The following is a 19,598-nucleotide window of genomic DNA, read 5'->3' on the forward strand; positions in this document are numbered from 1 at the left end:
GATGCTTAGCTCTTCCTGTGGCAAAACATAACCTACAAAATAAAAAATAATAATATTCAAAAGCCATGAAAGTCAAACCACAACCTGGAAAAATCATTTTTCATAACCTAAAGTCAGAGAAAGATTTCACATCCCTGTGGTCCAAAAACTTCTTGAAACACTGTGTTCTAAACAGAAACAGAACAAACACATGCAATTCCAACAAGAGGAAATGCAGGTGGCCAGTGTATATTAGAGGTGCTTGACCTCTCAAGTGAGGATGCACACAGATGTACACACTTTGGAGACAGCATTGGTCACCATCACACTGGCAGGAATTTAGCCTGGTGACAACCAGCTCTAGTGACAACATGAGGAGGCAGAGGCCACAGTAGATCCCCTGGAGGGAAGAGTGAGCAGACACTCCTCTCTGGGAGAACAGTATGCAGGATGAATTACAGTTCCACAAGTTCACCACTTTCCGAGTAGTGCTGATGCTTAGTTTTGATCTTACTAAAATTCTTGCACAATTTTCAAAGATGTCTTTTCAAGGATGTTCATCACAGTTTATCTGGTTTAACTAGTAGGAGATTGGAAGCAACACTAATGTTCATGGAGAGGGGGTGGGATTCATCAATTCTGGTTTAACTAGTAGGAGATTGGAAGCAACACTAATGTTCATGGAGAGGGGGTGGGATTCATCAGTTCTGGTTCACATGGAGGAATGATTGTAGTGCAGCTGGAAAAATGACTGCTAGGTCTTTACCTGATGTCAAGGAAGCCCTCAGTTTGGATGCTTGTTAATCCATCATCTACATCCCAGATGCCATCTATGACCACATATGTGTCAAATCATCATAGATGTAAATGAATCTTGTGGTGTGTGAGAACAGAGGCAGAGAGAATAAGAGAGATAGAGACTGAGAGATGTTCACCAAGCCATTCATGACGGTCACTTCTGGGGGTGGGATTTGCAAATCTCTGCACTTTTCCTTTAGGCAACATTTCAAGTGTTCATAATGTATCTATATTGCTTTACTAATTCTAAGGTATTTAAAGCATATGTTACTTGAGATTCATTCATATTGAATCCACAGCATAAAGTTTATTATTTTTATTTTAAAGTATTTGTTACAAGTACAATCAGCATTTATGAGAGTAAAATGATAAATTCTAAAGAATTAAGAATCAGATAAAGAACAAAAACTTTTGGTGACTCAGACACAGGCCAACTAGTTGGCAGCAAATGGCAGAGTGGGACAGGTTTCTCTAGAAGGTTGTGTATGTTCTGAATCAGCATCCAATAGAGGCAAGGAAAAATTACAAAACATGTATGCTGGAAACTACAACAGCTTGTTGAGAGTAATTAAGAAAGACCTAGCCATATTTTAAAATTTGAAGGAGCCAAAGTGACAGAGTAGAGAGACTCACAGCTTGACCTCTCCCACAAATACACAAAGAATTACATCTACAAAAACATTGAATTGCACAGAAACCTCCTGAACTCTGGCACAGTGTCTCTCATTTTGAAATACAGGAAGATTCTCACAAAATATGGTAAGGAATAAAAAGAAAAAAGACAAATTCAGTGCAGGACTGATCCTGCAGGGAAAAAGTAGCATAGGAAGAAAGGCACCCTCACACTGGGACACAACCTCTCTAGCTGGGAGATCAGCTAGGAAAGAAGCAGAGCTTCCAAGGTTTGGAGGAGACAGTGGCAACTGCATGGCAGGCAGAACTGGGGAGTACTGACACAGAGGGTCCCTGTGATGACCAGCCCTAGACATGAAATAGCAGGGATGAGCCAGGACTGGCTACTGGAGTCAGTGAAGAGCCCAGGCAGAGGGCTGGGTCACACTGCAGAGAGGCAGCATCAGGAAACTAGAGGGCAGTGTGAGCTCTGGCTGTGTGTGTGTGTGTGTGTGTGTGGAACAGAACAGACTGAAACTCTCATAAAAAACACCAATGTTGGTATAATGGGGGAGGAATGATGCATGGCTGTGCCAAAGTCACTTTCTCCACTTGGCTCCATTGTTGGTGTGTTCTCACGAGAAGAGAAATGGGGCTTGGTCATAGCCAACACTGCTGCACAAAGGCAGACCTGAATGTTGAATCCATATCCTGTGCCATTGCAACTTCACAGGCGGGACTGAGATTTGTTTACAGCCCCAGGCAGAGAGGGTGGATTTGCTCTCTCTGGTCACTTTGTGGATCCACACCTCTGGGACTTACAGGCAGTGAGTGGAGTTCTGACTCAAGAAGGGTGGCCAGTGAGGGTATTTACAACAGGGTGGTGTATGGTTCCATATGTGGATGCGGGATTGGGGTTTGAGCTGAACCTGTAGTGGACCACAAATTCATGTGTGTGACTACACACTTGCTAAGGCAGGTCCAAGGGACTGACACTGCTGGATCTGCACTGATGTTTCCTGGGACTCAGAACCTGAGGGGCACCAGAGTAGGTGGCTGACATTCCCATAGCTAAAGCAGGGATAAAGCCAACATCAACAAATAGTACTTTGTAAGTCTGCATAACAAGTGACAGACAACACCACAGAGGGAACTCCCCAGTGGAAATCTCCTGCCTATTTTTCTTTACAACTGAAGTGCTCCCACACTGCCTACTACACACCACAGCTCAGAAAAGGGTCTAGAAGAAATACATAGAGCCAGAGAAATATAAGTAAATAAAGAAGCTGAGGAACCACTTTCAATTAAAAGAACAAGAGAAATCCCCTGAAAGCACAAACAGTAAAATAGACTGATAGTCTACTAGACTTCAAAAAGGGAATGATCAACACACTGAAAGAACTAAAAGAGACTATCAATAGAGACAGAAAACCTTGAAAAGAAAATTTAAACTATAAAGAAGAGCTAGTTAAAAATAGAAAATTCAACTACAGGCAATCAAAAACAGACTAGATAATGCAGAGGAATGAATAAATGACTTAGGAGACAAGATAAAAGAAATAACCCAATACAGCAGACATAAAAGCCAATAAAAACCAATTAAAGCAAGATAATATAAAGTGCGCCAGCCTATGCATAATAGTGGGTCCCAGAAGGAGAAGAAAGAGAAAAGGGGATTGAAAAGATAGTTAAAGAAATCATGACTGAAAACTTTCCAAACCTTAAGAAGGAAAGAATTCTCCAAGTACAGGAGGCACAGAGGGTCCCAAACAAGAAGAAACCAAACAGACCTACACCAAGACATATTATAATTAAAATGGTTAATGTTAAAGATAAAGAAAATATTCTAAAGGCAGTGAGAGAAAAACAAAATGTTAGTTACAAGGGAGCCCCATAAGCATTCAGCAGATTTCTCTACATAAAAACTTCTGGCCAGAAGGGAGTGGCAAGATATATTCAAAGTCCTGAATGAGAAAAGGCTGCAAACTAGGATATTCTATCTAGAAAGACTCTCCTTTAGAACAGAAAGAGAGAGAAAGAATTTCACAGACAAGCAAAACTAAAAGAATTCAGCAGTACTAAATCTATGCTAAAAAAAAATTGAAAGTTCTAATCTAAATAAAACATAAACAGGAAGCTATAGAAATTAGGAAACCATAATTGGAAATGCAATAAATACAGTGAATTGCAAGGGAAAACATGAAGATATAAATAAGTCAGTAAGTCAATAAAGAAAGCAAGAAAGAAAGAGAGAATAGCAAAATCATAAAAGGTGAAAGAGGAGAGCAAGAGAATATAGATTTTGTTCCCTTTCTTTTTTTTTTCTTCTTTCTTTTTGTCTTCTTTCTTTTTAGGATGCACTTGAGCCTACATGACTATCAACTAAAACCAAACAGATGAAGTAAGGGGTTACCATACTTGAAAGACAAGATAACCACAAATCAGAAGTATATAAAGAGTCATAAAACCCAAAATGAAACCAAGCTTATAGAAAAGAAATTTATCATATGACAAAAATGAAAAAAAAAATTAAAAGAAAGAAACAAATAAGAAATACCAAATCAACTGGAAAACAAATTTCAAAATGGCAATAAAACCACATCTATAAAATAACTACTATAAATGTCAATGGACTAAGTGTTCCAATCAAAAGAAAAAGTGAAGGAGGAGGAAAGATGGTGGAGTAAAAAAGATGCTCAGAGCTCACCCTCTCCCACAAATTCACCAAGAGTGACATCCACAGACACACCCACCACCCAGAACACCTCCTGAACTTTGACAGAATATTGCCTTCTTCAAAAGATAAAATTTTCCACAAATCTGGTAGGAGAAAAGAAGAAAAAGGCAAATAGTTCAGGACCATTCCAATGAGGAGGGAGCTGCAAAGGAGTAATAGCATTAATACACTGGGTCTACCCAACTCCAATGGCGAGTTCAGCAAGATGGAGAGGGAACATCTGCGGCTCTGATCTGTACAGAATAGCCTTTGACTGACAGAACTAAGTTAATTGGGCACAAAGAGTCCCAATGATCCCCAGACCTAGACGTGAACCAGCAGAGGTGGGATGGGACAGGCTGTCTGAGTCGAGCAGAGGATTCGGGCTGACTGTACAGAGGAAACCTTGGGGGACTGCAATGTTCTGTGTGCCATGGCTGGGAGAGTATACAGATTAGAACAGCCTGGGTCCCCCATAAAATCCAAAAAAAAAAAAATGCAAAGCAACACTGCTGGTGTGCCCTGGGGGGAATGGGATCCGTAGCCTTTGTGTCCACAGACCCACAGTGCCATTATTGGAGACTTCTTGGGAGAAGAGAGTCAAGGCTCAGCCATAGCCACCATATTTTCTGGTTCATCGTTCCCAGGTGAAGGAGGGGTCAAAAGCCGAATCCCTACCTAGGGGCTCCACAACCTCATAGGTGGGACTGAGATTTGTTTACAGTCCCAAGCAGAGGGGACCATTACACACCGATGCCTCTCTGAATTGGCTTTTCTAAGACAAATGGACAAGAAGCAGTGTTCTGGAACAGAGCAGGGGTGACGGCTAGTGCAGCTGTTTTCTCTGAGTCCACCTATGAAGCATGGACCTAATGCGGCAGGGGAGCTACCTGCCAACTACCTTGCACAAGTGTGGTGCTGGGACCAGGCATCTGGTGGGGGTGCAGACCACCCACAAACTGATGCTGGGACACAGACCAGGAGCACGACTGGAGGGCCTCTGGAACCAGCAAGTGGAGTTTTCACAGCAGGATATGGGCAGGAGTGTGACAACCACAGGAAAAAAAGGAGCTCCTGCTCAATAGCCAGGGCAGACTCAGGCCACCAGAACACCAGCCACACCACCAACAAAGGGGATAACAGGCAAAAGGCATGGAAGGAAGACTTGGCAACCACCCATAATTAAAAACAACCTTATGACAAAATTATTAAGAGTGCATATTCTTGGAGAAAGGCCAAGATAGTGGAGCAGAAGGATACTTGTATCTTATCCTCTCCAATAAATACACCAAGACTGACATTCACAGACACACCGATCCACTCAGAACATCTGCTGAACTTTGATAAAACATTGCCATCTTCAAAAGACAAAATGTGCCACCAATCTGGTAGGAGAAATGGAAAAAAGAAGGAAGAAAATGCAAAATGGCTTGGGGTTGGTCCTTTGAAGAGGGAGCAGCAAAGGAGGGATAGTGCTGGTTGACTGGGTCTCCCCCTTTCCAATGGAGAGGTCAGCAGGATGGACAGGGAACCTCTGAGGCTCAGATGTGTACAGAACCGCCCTTGACTGACAGAATTAAGTTATATGGGCACAAAGTGTGTCAACAACCCCCAAACCTAGAAGTGAATCAGGGATGGGAAGGGACAGGCTGCTGGATCCAGGCAGACTCTGGTTGACTGTACAGAGGTAACCCTGGGGTACTACAGTGTGCTGTGGACAACTGCTTGGATTGTATACAGATCAGAACAGCCTGGGCCCCCCATAAAATAAGAAAAAAAAATAAAGCAAAGCAACATTGCTGGCTTGCCTGAGGGAAGGGGAGTTTTGTCCTTTGTCTCTGCTGACCCACAGCAACATAACTGTTGATTTCTCAGAGGAAGAGAGATGAGGCTCAGCCACAGCCATCATACCCACCCAGGCAGAGGCAGGGTTGAAACCTGAATATGTACCTGGCAGTTCTGCAGCCTCATAGGTGGGACTGAGACTTGTTTACATCCCCAGACATATAGGAAGGTTCTGTCCTGGTGCGTCTATGAACTCGCACCTCTAAGACAAATGAACAAGGAGCAGAGTTCTGGCAAAGAGCAGGGACTAGGGCTGGTGTGGCCATTTGCCTCAAGCCCACCTACAGAGTGTGGAACAGATGTGGAGTGGGGAGTAGCACTGAATAGGGGAGCAATCAACCCAACTACTGTGCAGGACTGCTGCACCTGGATACGGCATTGGGAAGGGGCACACCCTACCCACCTACCATGCAGGAGAGCAGCACCAAGATGCAGCATTGGGAGGAGATGTGACATGTCTACCTACAGGCACTGGGAGCAGCACAGACCAAGGGTGTGACCAGAGGGTCTCTGGAACCAATAAGCTGAGTTCATGAATCAAGGCAGGGGCAGGAGCTGTGACAACCACAAAACAAATAGGAGTCCCCATTCAATAGCCAGGGTAGGCTCTGGTTAACAGGTTAATGGCCACATACGTAACCAAAGGGATAACAGACAAAAGGCACAGAAGTAAGACTTGGCAACCACACTTATTTAAGAAAGACCTCTTGATAAAATTATTAAGGGCACACAATCTCCACGGGAACATCCTCTCTTCTTTTTCTGTTCCATTTTCTTTTACTTTTTAAATGTTACTTCTTAAATAATTTTTATATTTCTATTTTTAATCCCTTTTAAAATTTTCTTTTAAAATACTAATATTATTATCTTTCAATTTGTCCAATTTCATTTTTATCTTTGTTTTGTTCTTCTGTTATGATGATACTCTGTTCTCAAATATTTTTCTTCCTTTAATGTTTTAAAAATTCATCCCAACTCAATTGTTATCTTGTTTCAATATGTTCTTCTGTTATTGATTATACTGCTTTTAAAACTAATTTCTTTGTGCTTAGTTTTATTTCTGCATCCACTTTATATAAATAAATAAACTCCTAAAGGACGACAGTAGATAACTGATACTCCATAAGCCATAGTGCCAGAGAGATATAAGCAAGATGAAGAAGCAGAGCCACCTCTCTCAATTAAAAGAACAAGATAAATCCCCTGAAAGAACAATCAATGATATAGACATTGATAGTCTACTAGATGATTTCAAGAAAGGAGTGATCAAAGTACTGAAGAAACTAAAAGAGATTGTATATAGAGACAGAGAATATGTCAAAAAACGAAATTGAAACTCTAAAGAGGAACCAGTGAAAATTGGAAAACTCATTTGCTGAGATGAGAGTTGAGCTAAAGGCTGTAAAATGTAGGCTAGATAATTGAGAGGAATGAATATGTGACTTAGAAGACAGGACAACAGAACAGCTGAGAGAAAACAAATAAAAACCAATGAAAGCAATATAAGGGACCTATGGAATAACATAAAGCATGCCAACCTACTCATAATGGGGGTCCCAGAAGGAGAAGAAAGAACAAAGGGGATTGAAAAGGTATTTGAAGAAATCATGACTGAAAACTTCCCAAACCTAAAGAAGGAATCAGATATCCAAGTACAGGAAGCACAGAGCGTCCCAAACAAGGAGGTCCCAAACAGACCCACACCAAGACATATTACAATTAGGATGACCAGGGTTGAGAATAGGAAATGATTCTAAAGGCAGCAAGAGAAAAACAAAGAATGAGATACAAGGGAACCCCCATAAGATTTTCAGCTGATTTCTCTACACAAACAGTACAGGCCAGAATGGAGGGGCAAGGAATATTCAAAGTCCTGAATGAAAAAATGATGCAGCCTACGATACTTTATCCAGCAAGGCTATCCTTTAGAATAGAAGGAGAGATAAAGAACTTCACAGACAAGCAAAAACTAAAAGAATTTAGCAACACTAAACCTATGCTAAAGGAAATATTGAAAGACCTACTCTAAACAGAAAAGAAGCAGGATGCTACAAAAAGGAGAAAACCATGATTGGAAAGGTGATTGCTACAATGAATTACAACAGAATAAACATGAAATCATAAAAGAGGACATCTAAATCATTAAGGGTGGGGGAGGCGAACAAGAAAATATACAGGTTTCTCTCTCTCTCTCTCTCTCTCTCTTTTGTTCTTGGTAGGATGAGTTTGAGCTTATATTACTATCTGTTTAAAACAAACAGATATAGTAATGGGTTAATATATGTACAAAGTAGGGTAACCACAAGCCAAAAAGTTACAATAGAGTCACAAAACTAAGAAGACACCAAGATAATAAAAAGGAAAATTATCAAACCACAAAAAGAAAATGAAAGGAACAAAGAGGAAATACAAAATCAAATGCAAAACAAAGTTCAAAATATAATAAACACATATCTATCAATAATTATTATAAATGTCAATGGACTAAATGCTTTAATCAAAGGATGTAGAGTGCAGAGTGGATAATAAAGCAAGTATCTACAATACACTGTATACAAGAGACCCACGTTAGGGAGAAGGACACACATAGATTGAAAGTGAGAGGATTGAAAAAGATATTCCACAAAAATGGAAATGACAAGAAAGCAGGAATATCAACAGTGATTTCAAATAAAATAGACTTTAAAACAAAGATTATAAAGAAAGATTAAGAAGGACATTTTATAATGATTAAAGGAGTCATAGATGAAGATATTACACTCATTAACATATATGAACCCAACATAGGAGCACCTAAATACATAACAGATAAAAAGGGAAAATTTGATCAGAATACAGTCATGGTAGAAGACTTTAACTATCCATTAACGTCACTGGACAGATCTTCCATACATAAAATTAATAAGACAACATAGAAATTAAATGATAAAATAGAACAATTTGTCTTGGTTATTATTTTCAGAACATTATATTTCCCTAAAATAGAATATACATTCTTCCCAAGCGCACGTACCACATTTTCTAGGATAGATCATATACTTTGGCACAAAAGAAGCATTAACAATTTGAAGAAGATAGAAAATATTTGAAGCAACTTTTTCTGAACACAATACCATAAAACTAGAAATTAACTACAGAAAAATAAAGGAGAAATAAATGACAGCATGGAGATTAAAAAACATACTACTTTAAAAAAAAATGGGTGGATGATGAAATCAAAGAAGAAATAAAAAAACACAGTGAGACAAATGATGATGAAAACACAACCACACAGAACCTATGGGATCCAGAAAAGGCAGTGCTTGGAGGGAAGTTTATAGCGAGAGAATCAGGTCTACCTCAAAAAAGAGGAAAAACTGCAATAAACAATCAAACTTACCACCTAAAAGAATTAGAAAAAGAAGAGCAAAAAATAACAAAAGTAAGCAGAAGGAAGGAAATAATAAAGATCAGGGAGGAAATAAATAAAATAGAGATATTAGAAACATTTGAAAAAATCAAGCCAAGAGATGGTTTCTTGAAAGAGTAAACACAATTTACAAAATTATGCTCTATGCTGGAAATTGACACAACAATGCAAACTGACTATAACTCAATAAAATAAAAATTAAAAAATAAATATATTAACAAAAGAAAAAAGAAAAGGTAGTTTCTACTCACCAGACTGGAGGAGGGGACTGCACCCCATGAGGGGTCACACACCATGGGAAAGCCTGGGGTCAGGATCGGAGGAGCAGGGTGCTGTGGACAGGATCTGTCACAGGGTTTCTGCAGGAGGGGAGGGTGAGGCATGTGAGCAGGCTGAGGACTGGCCATTTGAGTAAGTTCATGGGCTCTGGGGTGGAGGGGCTCCCCCAAGTGTCTGGACTTGACTCTGGGTGAGTTGGGCAGGTGGACAGTGGCTCAGTGTGAGTCCAAGTCCAGTGGAGGGGGTAGTGCGTTAGATCTAGAAGGACTCCTTCTGGTGTGGGAAGGCCCATAATGGAGGCAGGAGGCCAAGCCCAGGTGACTGAGAACAGGGTGTGTCCTGCATAGGCCTGCAGGGCAGACGAAAGCATCCAGTCTACAGAAGGTGGAAACATGGTCCATACAAGGGCTCAGCTCAGATGTCACCCCCTCAGAGGAGCCTTCCTTGCCTGCACAGTCTACAGGGACAGCCTCCTCCACGCACATCTCCAAAGCAGACACCTGCTCCATCTCCTGCATAGCATTCAGGAACAGGGCCCCTGCTCCACGCCCAGCCATGGCTCCGCTGCCCTGAGGAAAAGCCCTCACAGGAGCCATCAAGCCCTGCACGACCTGGGCCCCACCTCTCTGTCTCTTCTGCCACCACTGTCTCCCCCTGGCCCTCTTCTCCTCCACTCCTGCACTCCCCCAGCCCTGTGTGCTCTCCAGAGCACGTGTCCCTCCTAACATGCTGTGTATGCTCACTGTGTCTTATCCACTGCATGCCTCCCACCCAGGTCAGTATCCAGTGCACAGTAGGGCTCAGTAAGTAGAGAATGAATGACTCTTACCATCACTGCTGGGAAGACCTTTGTCCGTGGCCTACAGTGATCACACATCCGTCACACATTCGCTGAGGTCCTACTGTGTGTTGGGCGGGTTCCTTATACCGGGCACAGCAGGGAGTGAAGCAGGCAGGTCTCCATTCTCATGCAGCAGACAGCCTGGTGGGGGACACAGAGAAAATTAAGTAAAATATACACAATGTCCGGAGGTGATATGTTCCATGGAGAAAAATAAGGTCAGGGAGGACATTTGAGCAGATTCCTGGAGGTGTTCAAGAAGCAGGAGGAGAGAGATCCTGGCTGGAAGAGCAGCCAGCGCAAAGGCCCTGAGGCCACAGTGGGATGCGCGTGTAGGGTCTTAGTTATCGTTGTGAGTTCTTAGTCCTGCCTTGAGTACGTATGTTGCTTTTATTTGTAAACCTTGATTTCACCTTTAAAGCAAATTAAACTGCATCATCTGCATAATTTAGCCAATTCTGTTTCAGGTGTTGTGGGCACAATGGCGGGCTAGTTACTTGGGTTGGTAAAGAATTACCAGCGTCTGAGAAGGGTCTAGGAAAATTTAGTAGGGACACTGCTATAGGCAACATCAGGCCACACAGGCAAGAGGTGCCTACACGAGCGCCAAGGTTGAGTGTGTGGGGTCTGTTATTGGGGGGGTGCTGTTCACACAAGGAGGAGGGGGCTGCATGATCAATTCATGCACAGGTACCTGGTTGGTTGTGAGATCTGTCAGGGGCTTCTCTGAACAACAGGCTTTACCACTTTAATAAGGGCAGGATGTGAGGCCTCTCTTCCTGGGGCAATGAGTTTTCATAGGGTAAACACACAGCAAGAGAAGATGTTTTATAGATTGTGGAAATGCAGGTGTGCAAAGGGTCCTGCAGTGGGGAGTGGGAGGTAAAGTGCCACTGGGCTCTAGGCAACAGAGAGCCCAGGGGTGAGGGTGTATGACTCTAAAGAGTGTCACCTGGCTTCACACCAGGGACTTTATGTGAAAACAGGAGAATCTACGTTGTCAGCACGTGTCTACTCAGTGACCTCCCTAAGCCTAGCTCTGTCAGGCACCAGGTGGCTGTGAAATGAACATGAAGGTCCCCACCCTGAGGACCCCAATGAATGAACATCTTGACATCCTCAAGCCCCTTCCCCTGCACCACCACCCCACCTCATCTGGGTCTCAGGCTCTGACCCTGATATCAGTGGCACCTTTGTTCCCTATATCCAGCTCCTCTGGACGTCTCTGTGATGAGCTGTTCCATGTCAGCGAGCCCCAAACTGAGCTCTGCCTTTACCCCATGAATGCTTCCTCACTGTGAAGCCCCTTATGAAGGAGCCACCACTAGCAGGATCCTTCAGCCCTGAGTCTCTACCTTCCCCACCCCTCCGATTTCCCCCAGCCCATGATCCCCTCTGGAGGTCCCTATTATCCTCTCCCTCACACTTCAGTCTTGGGCTGCACACCAAATCCCTCTTCACAATCTCCCACAAGACAGGTCCAGGTCCACTTGGGGACACTGAGGTGACACAGGCGGGTGTTGCTGGGAATGAAGAGCAGGATACTGTAGCAGAGGAGAGGCAAGGGCTCCCAATCCAACAGAACACAGGCTAAAGTGGGGGCAAGACACCCATAAAGGGTGAGGCAGGCATCACACTGCAGCCCCGCCCTCTGCTCCCCCAGGGTGCCCTGTGTTTCCTGCTTTGGTCTGGGGGACTTCCCCATTCACTCTCTGTTAGAGGGGTGCCCATTCATTCATTCACACCCTCATTCACCATGTACATGGGTCCTGATCAGTGCCAGGCCTCAGCTGGATGACAGCTCATCCTTGGGGACACAGCTCAGATCTCACCTCCTCCATGAAGCACTTCTGGATTCCCACCCCTCCTGAAGTTCCTCTGGCCTCAGTTGGGACCACTAGGGCTGAGACCACACTCTGATTACCTCCCAAGTCTGTGATCTCTGTGAAAGCCCTGGGCCCAATGTGGAAAGAGACTCAGAAAAATGGGGCCAAAAGGGGCTAAGAAAAATGTTACTAGTTCTCTATTACAGAGAAGGGCACTGAGCAGAGAGAGGGCAGTGTCCAACCAAAGCTACAGAGGAGGGTCTCAGTGAGCCCTCCCTTGGCCCTGTTACTAGTTCTCTGTTACAGATGAGGACACTGAGCCACAGAGAGGGAGCAGAGCCCTGCTATAGCCTTGGCCCCACGGCCTGTGTCCTTTATTACTAGCTCAATGCTGCCAGCAGGGGTGTGGGCCTGTAATGGAGGTTGAAAGCAGCCTGACCCCCAGAACCCCTTCATACACAAAGTCAGTCTCAGGAAACACCCCTCAAGACCTACTCTACACCCCTGGGATTGGGACCTGATTGCTGTTCCTGGAAGCTGGCTGGGCTTCCCTGTGAATTGCCCCAGGAGATGCTTGGGACAGACACAGGGCCCCTGAGGCTCCCTGTCCCCAGATGAGCAGCTCTGGTCCCCTTGACTGTCCCTGGCAGAGGCCTGATGACACGAGGTGTTGGTCGGGTAGCCAGCTGTGGAGATGAGGAAATGGGAGCAATATGCAGGTAGATGCAGAGGTTCAGATATTCACTCAACAATCATTGATTCAGGCCTTGCAGTGTGGCTGGCCTGGGCCCAGGCCTGGGTGTCCAGTAGTGAATACAATCAACCCCTTGAGCCTTCTGGGAAAGCAGTGCTTGGAGAAACGGGCCCTCAGAGCCCCCATCCTGCTCCCCATGAACAATCACACTGAGATGAGGCTGCAGCCATGGGTCCCAGTGGAGGGTGAAGGGAGGAAGGAAACCCAGAGTGGGCACTGACCATGAGCCTGGACACTGGAACCAGATGGCCTGGGCTCTGTAATCTGTGGTGGTCACCTCCCCTGTTCTCTCTGTGCCTCAGTTACTTCTGCAGAAATGGGTGATAACGCCTGTCCCTGCCCCACAGATTTTCATGAGGAGTCGTTGATCTCTTATGCGTGTAGGACAGTGCCTGGCTATGGGTCAGGATCCTGCTCACCTCACAATAGTCTGTCCCACTTTAAAGATGAGAAAGGCAAGGCTAAGGGGGTTATGAGACCAGCCTGGGCTAGCCCCCTTCTCATGCTCTGCTGTCCAGGTCTCCTGCTTTTACATCATCCCTCTGCCCCCATATCCACCCAGCAAAGTAGGTGCTGAGAATCTGAGCAAATCAGAGTATGAATGGAGGCACACCCTCTCCCCAACTTGGGCTCTTGGGGCGGTGGGCAGGATGGGGATATCGGGCTCCCCCAGACTGTCCAGGAGGCCCAGCATGTCCCTCACCTCATTTCCACTCAACACGGAGGTGTGTGTCCAAGGGCCAGAGGGTGATGGAGTAACCCAGGGTGGGTGGATGCTAGGTAGGTGTGGGAGGCACAGAGTGGCCCCTGGAAGACAGTATCCAGGCAGCCAAGGTGTGGGGAATGAGGGTGCCCAGAAGGGGCAGAGGACAGAGTCCAGCCTGTACACCACCCCCTGCTGGACCCTGATCTGGGGTGAGAATTGGGACAAGCCAGGGCCCCACTAGGGCTCCTCATCCAGCAAAGAGTTGAGGAAAAGTTAAGGAGACAATGGAGGCTGACCCCACCATGCTCCCTGTGTGAGGGTGCTGCTTCCAGGATCCTGGAGGTTCCTTAGACCCTTGTGAAGTGGCTGCTGTTTCCAGCCCCATGTGGGAAGAAGAACTGAGGCAGGGAGGACAGAGTGACTCAGGACAGAGCTAGGATTCATCCAAGAGTGTGTGCTGGGCCTCTCACTGAGAGCAGCCTCTGGGCATCATGGACTCAGGAAGTGTCTTGTCCTCCCTCTTAAGGCTCCTGGCATGTTAGGCAGGAAAGGTCCCAGTGCCCATACCTGGGCCTCTCTGGGTGATGCTGACATGTGGGATCATGATGGTCCTGTGAAAGGAGAGAGAATGTAGGCTGGGCGTCAGGTCTGCATCAGACCCTAATGATGCCCCTAATGTTGTGTGACCTGGAAACTCCCTGACCTCTCTGTGCCTGGCTTTCCAGCTCTGACTCAGAGGACTGCTGTGCTTGGCACACAGTAGGACTTCAATCAGAGGAAAAAGCCAGCCCTTCCCGAGGAACCTCTCCTCTTACATGCCCAAAGCTAAGCCCATGTGCCACACATCACCAGAGCTGATACTTGACAAACAGGGCAAGTGAAATCCAGCAACCCCTCCCTCCTGCCTGAGGCCCTTCCCTCGTCAGTGAGTGGCTCAGAGCAGGTCTCTGCATCCCAGAAGCCTGAACTGAGCCTTGTGACCTGGAGGAGTCCCTGTTCCACACAACTCTTTTTCCAGGTGCTTCCAACAAGACACAAGAACACCTGGTCAGTCTCTTAGCTGCAATGTCCTCCCTTTGCAAATTCCCCCATCACATCCGGGCTAGAAGATGTGAGTTCCAGGGCACATGACCATCCAAATGATGACTTCAGGGAAACATCCCTGCCCACACTGCACTCTTCAGAGCCCACCTTCTAAAAGAAGGGGTAGTGACCCACGGTTGTGCACAGTTTTATCACAACACAGCCCTCACCCACCCACCATTGGAAACATGTGAGAAGCAGAGATTCCCAAGTGCCTGGACCCCTGTCATCCAGAAAGCAGAGGTTAGGGTAACAGACAGAAGGGGAGAAAGTACTTTCATACTATGTATCTGATAAGGGGTTAACACCCAAAACATAAATAACTCTTACAATTCAACAGCAAAAAAACAAGCAATCTGATTTAAAAAGTGGGCAGAGGAACTGAATAGACATTTTTCCAAAGAAGGCACACAGATGTCTAACAGGTACATGAAAAGGTGCTCAACATCACTCACCATCAGGGAAATGCAAATCAAAACCACAATGAGATATCCCCTCACACCTGTCAGGGTGGGTGTCATCAAAATACAAGAGATAACAAGTGATGGTGGTGGTGTGAAGAAAAGGGAAACTTCTGCAATGTTGGTGGGAATGTAAATTGGTGCCATCACTCTGAAAAAGAGTAAGAAGACTCCCCCAAAATTTAAAATTAGAACTTCCATATGATCCAGCAAGTCCACTGCTGGGAATATATCCAAAGGAAATGAAATCACTATGTCAATGAGACAACTGCACCCTCACGTTCACTGTATTATTATTTACAATAACCAAGATATGTAAACAACCTAAGTGTCCATCAACAGATGAATGGATACAGAAAACGTGACGCATATATATGTATATATAATGGAATCTTATTCAGACATTAAAAAAATGAAATCCTGCCATTTGTGACAACTTGGATGGACCTTCAGGGTATTATGCTAAGTGAAATAAATAAGACAGAGAAAGACAAATACTTATGATCTCATTTATATGTGGAATCTATAAAATAAACCGAAACCCATAGAAACAGAGATCAGGTTGGTGGTTGCCAGAGGTGAGTCAGGGGGTGATTGAAATTCGGGAAGATAATCAAAATGTACAAACTTCCAGTTAGAAGATAAACAAGTCCTGGGGACATAATGTACTGCAAGGTGACTGTAGTTAACAACACTGCACTGTGCATTTGATAGTTGTTAAGAGAGTACCTCTTAAAATTTCTGATCACAAGGAAAATAGTGTGTGACTATGGGTGATGACAGACGTCAAGTAAACTTAATGCAGTGATCATTTCACAATATGCACATGTAACAAGCCATTATGCTGCACACCTAAAGCCAACAAAGTTATGTGAAAATTGTATCTCAGGAATACTTATCCCAGGAAGCGGGGGTGCGAGCCTGGACTACCTACTGCAGGAGCTGCCTTTGCCCTCCAACAGCAGAGGGTGGTAGTTGTGACAGGGACTGTAGGTCCCTCAAAGCCTAGAATGTTTACTGTCTGGACCTTCACAGGGAGAGTGTGCAGACCCTGCCCTGGAAGACGGTGGTCATGGCAGCAACAACGGCCTGCCTGTGAGCAGGCTCAGCCCAGACATCTCCTGTGCTCTGCTGTCACCGCATTTACTTCCCTCCACACCCTCAGAGGGAGAGGCTTCAATGTTCCGATTTTACACATGAGAAAACTGAGGCTCATTTGCTTTGAATTATTGACCAAGTGGTGGGGGAAGCTTTGAACTCCAGTGTTCTGATTTCAAAGCCACATCTCAGTCCTGATTTTTACAAGGTGGAGGTCCAGGCACTGGGGACCCTCCACCTTCCTCACTTGTAGTCTTACTCCAGGGCTGCCATCCCCGAGGCGTCTGGGTGAACACATTTAATCCGCTTACTCTGCACCAGCTGAGCCCTTGGCTGCCAGTCTGTTGTCGCTGCCTGACACCAGCTGAGTTTTACAAGTGAACCATCACCCCCTGCCAGCCCACCTGCCCTGCCATGTGGGGCAGACCCCTCCTAGCCTGGTCATTCTAAACCCTTAGCTCACACATTTGCACAACTGCATCGAAAGGGCCCTACTCCCTGTGTGGAGGTATCGACAAGGGGAAGGGAGGGGAGTTTTGGGTGGCCCCTTACTCTGAAGTTGACACATGACAGGGACATGTTCATGTCCATAATGGCACTCAATTTGAAGCTAAGAACATGGTCACAACGAGTGGTAAAAGCTGAGAGGCTACAAAGCTGCTGAGAAAGGGGCTTGACTATTGAATTGTAAATGTGTAATTTAATTTAAAAATTAGCCTCCTGGGTGATAAGAATTTGCCCCTAAGGCCAGAATTAGCCACCTGACCCCTGGGAACCCCTCAATTCCAGGATGTAATCATCTGAGCATGGAGGGGGCTTAAATTGGGGTGCTGTCCTCTCAGTCATGGTGCACCTGCCCACATGTGCACCCATGAACTGCAGTTCTCACACATCAAGGCACCTCTCATGCCCTGCCAAGGAGGTCCAGGTCATAAGGAAGGGATGACAGACTGTGAGGTCACACGTGTGCCCCTGCTGGGATGAATTTTGTATAGGGCAGAGCCCCCCCACTCTCACCTCCAGGAGGGGTGCTGGAGGGAGCAGGACTCCTGAGCCCCTAGGCTTAGCAAGCATCCTGGCTGAGGGTGGGGAGGCTGTCCACTCTGAAGTCATAGGTCAGATGGTAGATTGGGGTCCCACCCCCACAGCTCACCAGTGAGATCGTCTAGTCTGTTTTCTCTGTAAACTGGAACACAGTCACCCTCACCCTCAGAAGTGGGGGCAGCCTGTGTAAATTACAACACAAAGCCCTGGGCTGTTTCAGGTGCCCGGGGGTGTCCAGCCCCCCTAGGCCGGGCAGGTGGGAGAGGAGATGTATGAGTTAGCAGGTGTGAGAGCAGGGCTGAGACTTGGCTGAGTGCATGCACTCTAATATCCAGGAACTGCGAGCTACCACTAGCAAATCTGTTCACTGAGGCCATGTGTACTCTCCCTTGTCATTTACAATCCCCTGTTTGAACAGAGGCCTCTGGAGTCTATTAGCCACATTGTTGCCTGTCACCACACTGTTGCAGTTCCAGGGTCTCCATTTAGCCAGCTTGAAGGAATAGTCAAACTTTTTCTTAAAACCAGTGACAGAAAACCAAAGTGGCTTAAAGAAGCAAACAGGGCAGGAGAGAATGACTTACCTGAGACATCCACAGGGAGATAGCTTCAGGCAGGGCTGTACCTGGTGCTCAGTGACATCAGCAGAAGTCATCCTTCCCCACCTCTGGGCTCTGCCACTGGTGTCATCTTCACATGGCTCTGCCTTTATGAGAGCAAGATAGTCACCAACTGCCACAGGCTGACATCACCACCCCTCAACTCCCAACTGAAATAGAACTTCTCTGCTCCCACGATTCCAGCAACTAGGTCTGACCTCCGTGGAGCCTGATTGGGCTGGTGCCCAGCCCTGAGCCAATCACAGTGGCCAGGGAGGATGGAAAATGCTGATTGGCCAGATCAAGGCCATGTGACCATCCTCTCCAGGAAACCTGTGAGCTGTTCACCTGTTTTCAGGTTGGGAGAGTGTGATGTCTCCCAGAGGATCCTGCTACTAGCACAAACTGCAGGTGGCACAATGAGCTGAAATGAGACTGTCTGCTTGGTGACAAGTGACAGGTCACTTAGTGGTTCCCTGCTCCAGGGAGGGAGGCATGTCCAAACAATACTGGGGCTTCAGAGCCAGAATGTATTAGAAAAGCCTCCCAGTCTCCCAAAAGGTGGGAAAGTGAGCAGTGACACTGGAAAGGCACTCCTCTCTGTGGCCCTTGGCTTTCTCCTTGTTACAGTGGAGAGTGCAGTGTTGCCCCTGACAGCCCACTTCCCTGCTGGGAGGCCTTTGCAAAAGGTGGAGAGTGCTTGGAAAAGCTCACTTATTCTGAGGAACTGTTATTGCTCCTGGTGGCATTATTATTTTCATGTCACTTGTGAGGTGGGCCCTGAGGGGTCCCTGATCTGGGGGCACAGACACCCACAGAAAGTTGACCCAGTATTGCTGTTCATTCAACAATGACTTACCGAGCACCTACTGTGTGTCAGATTCCCAGGGTAGAGCAGTGGTGTTGACAGCACAAGCCCCTGCCTCACCTCATCTCTGCATCACAGGTGGGGTCACCAGAATGGGAGTTCAGGAAGCAGAGGACGTGGCCGAAGCCTTGTGGGAACCCCTGGGTTTTTCTCTGTGCTGAGGGCACTAGCAGCACACCGATTGTGGGACTCAGTACCCGCAGGACCCAGCATTGATGGGTAAAGGAGAGGGGCATTTCTACAAGCCCATCCTCACTAACCCCAGGCTCCAGAGGGCAGCTCCACTCTGCTCAACCCAAGGGGGCATCTTCCACCATCCTGATCACCCTCTGGTATTACTCCCCGCTCAGATGCACTTTTTCCTGTGGCAGCTACACTCAGAATATGTGTTTGTTTCTCTCCCATGTGGTTAAGTGGACTTCAGATACATGATAGTGATGGAGTGGCTAAGCCTCTGGGCAGATTGCTGGGTGACCCGCGGAAATAGCTGCACATGGTGAGCTCCCTTCTGCCAACCAATGGGCCAGGCCCCACCACTTCTGTCTGTTCTACCTCACTTAATCTGCACAGACACTCTGTGCAGGACATCCTGTCATCCCCCATCTCTGCTGACCTTGGGTGGACAAAGCTTGGGTTTGAGAAAGTTGCCCAGGTCACATTGTTGACAAGTGGGGAGCTGA

The 19,598-nt window shown here is 46.1% G+C and overlaps 1 long non-coding RNA gene across 1 annotated transcript; it reads right to left on the reverse strand.

The window, feature by feature from the left end:
- Nucleotides 1-9,624: 9,624 nt before the first annotated feature.
- Nucleotides 9,625-18,469, reverse strand: LOC135320499 (uncharacterized). Its single transcript, XR_010379664.1, has 3 exons — nucleotides 18,036-18,469; nucleotides 10,468-10,620; nucleotides 9,625-9,718 (listed from the first exon to the last, which is right to left on the reverse strand). It is a non-coding gene; the product is annotated as an uncharacterized LOC135320499 (long non-coding RNA).
- Nucleotides 18,470-19,598: the final 1,129 nt, after the last annotated feature.

This window comes from Camelus dromedarius, unplaced genomic scaffold (genome assembly GCF_036321535.1).
Source record: "Camelus dromedarius isolate mCamDro1 unplaced genomic scaffold, mCamDro1.pat HAP1_SCAFFOLD_117, whole genome shotgun sequence".
NCBI classification, from domain to species: Eukaryota; Metazoa; Chordata; class Mammalia; order Artiodactyla; family Camelidae; genus Camelus; species Camelus dromedarius.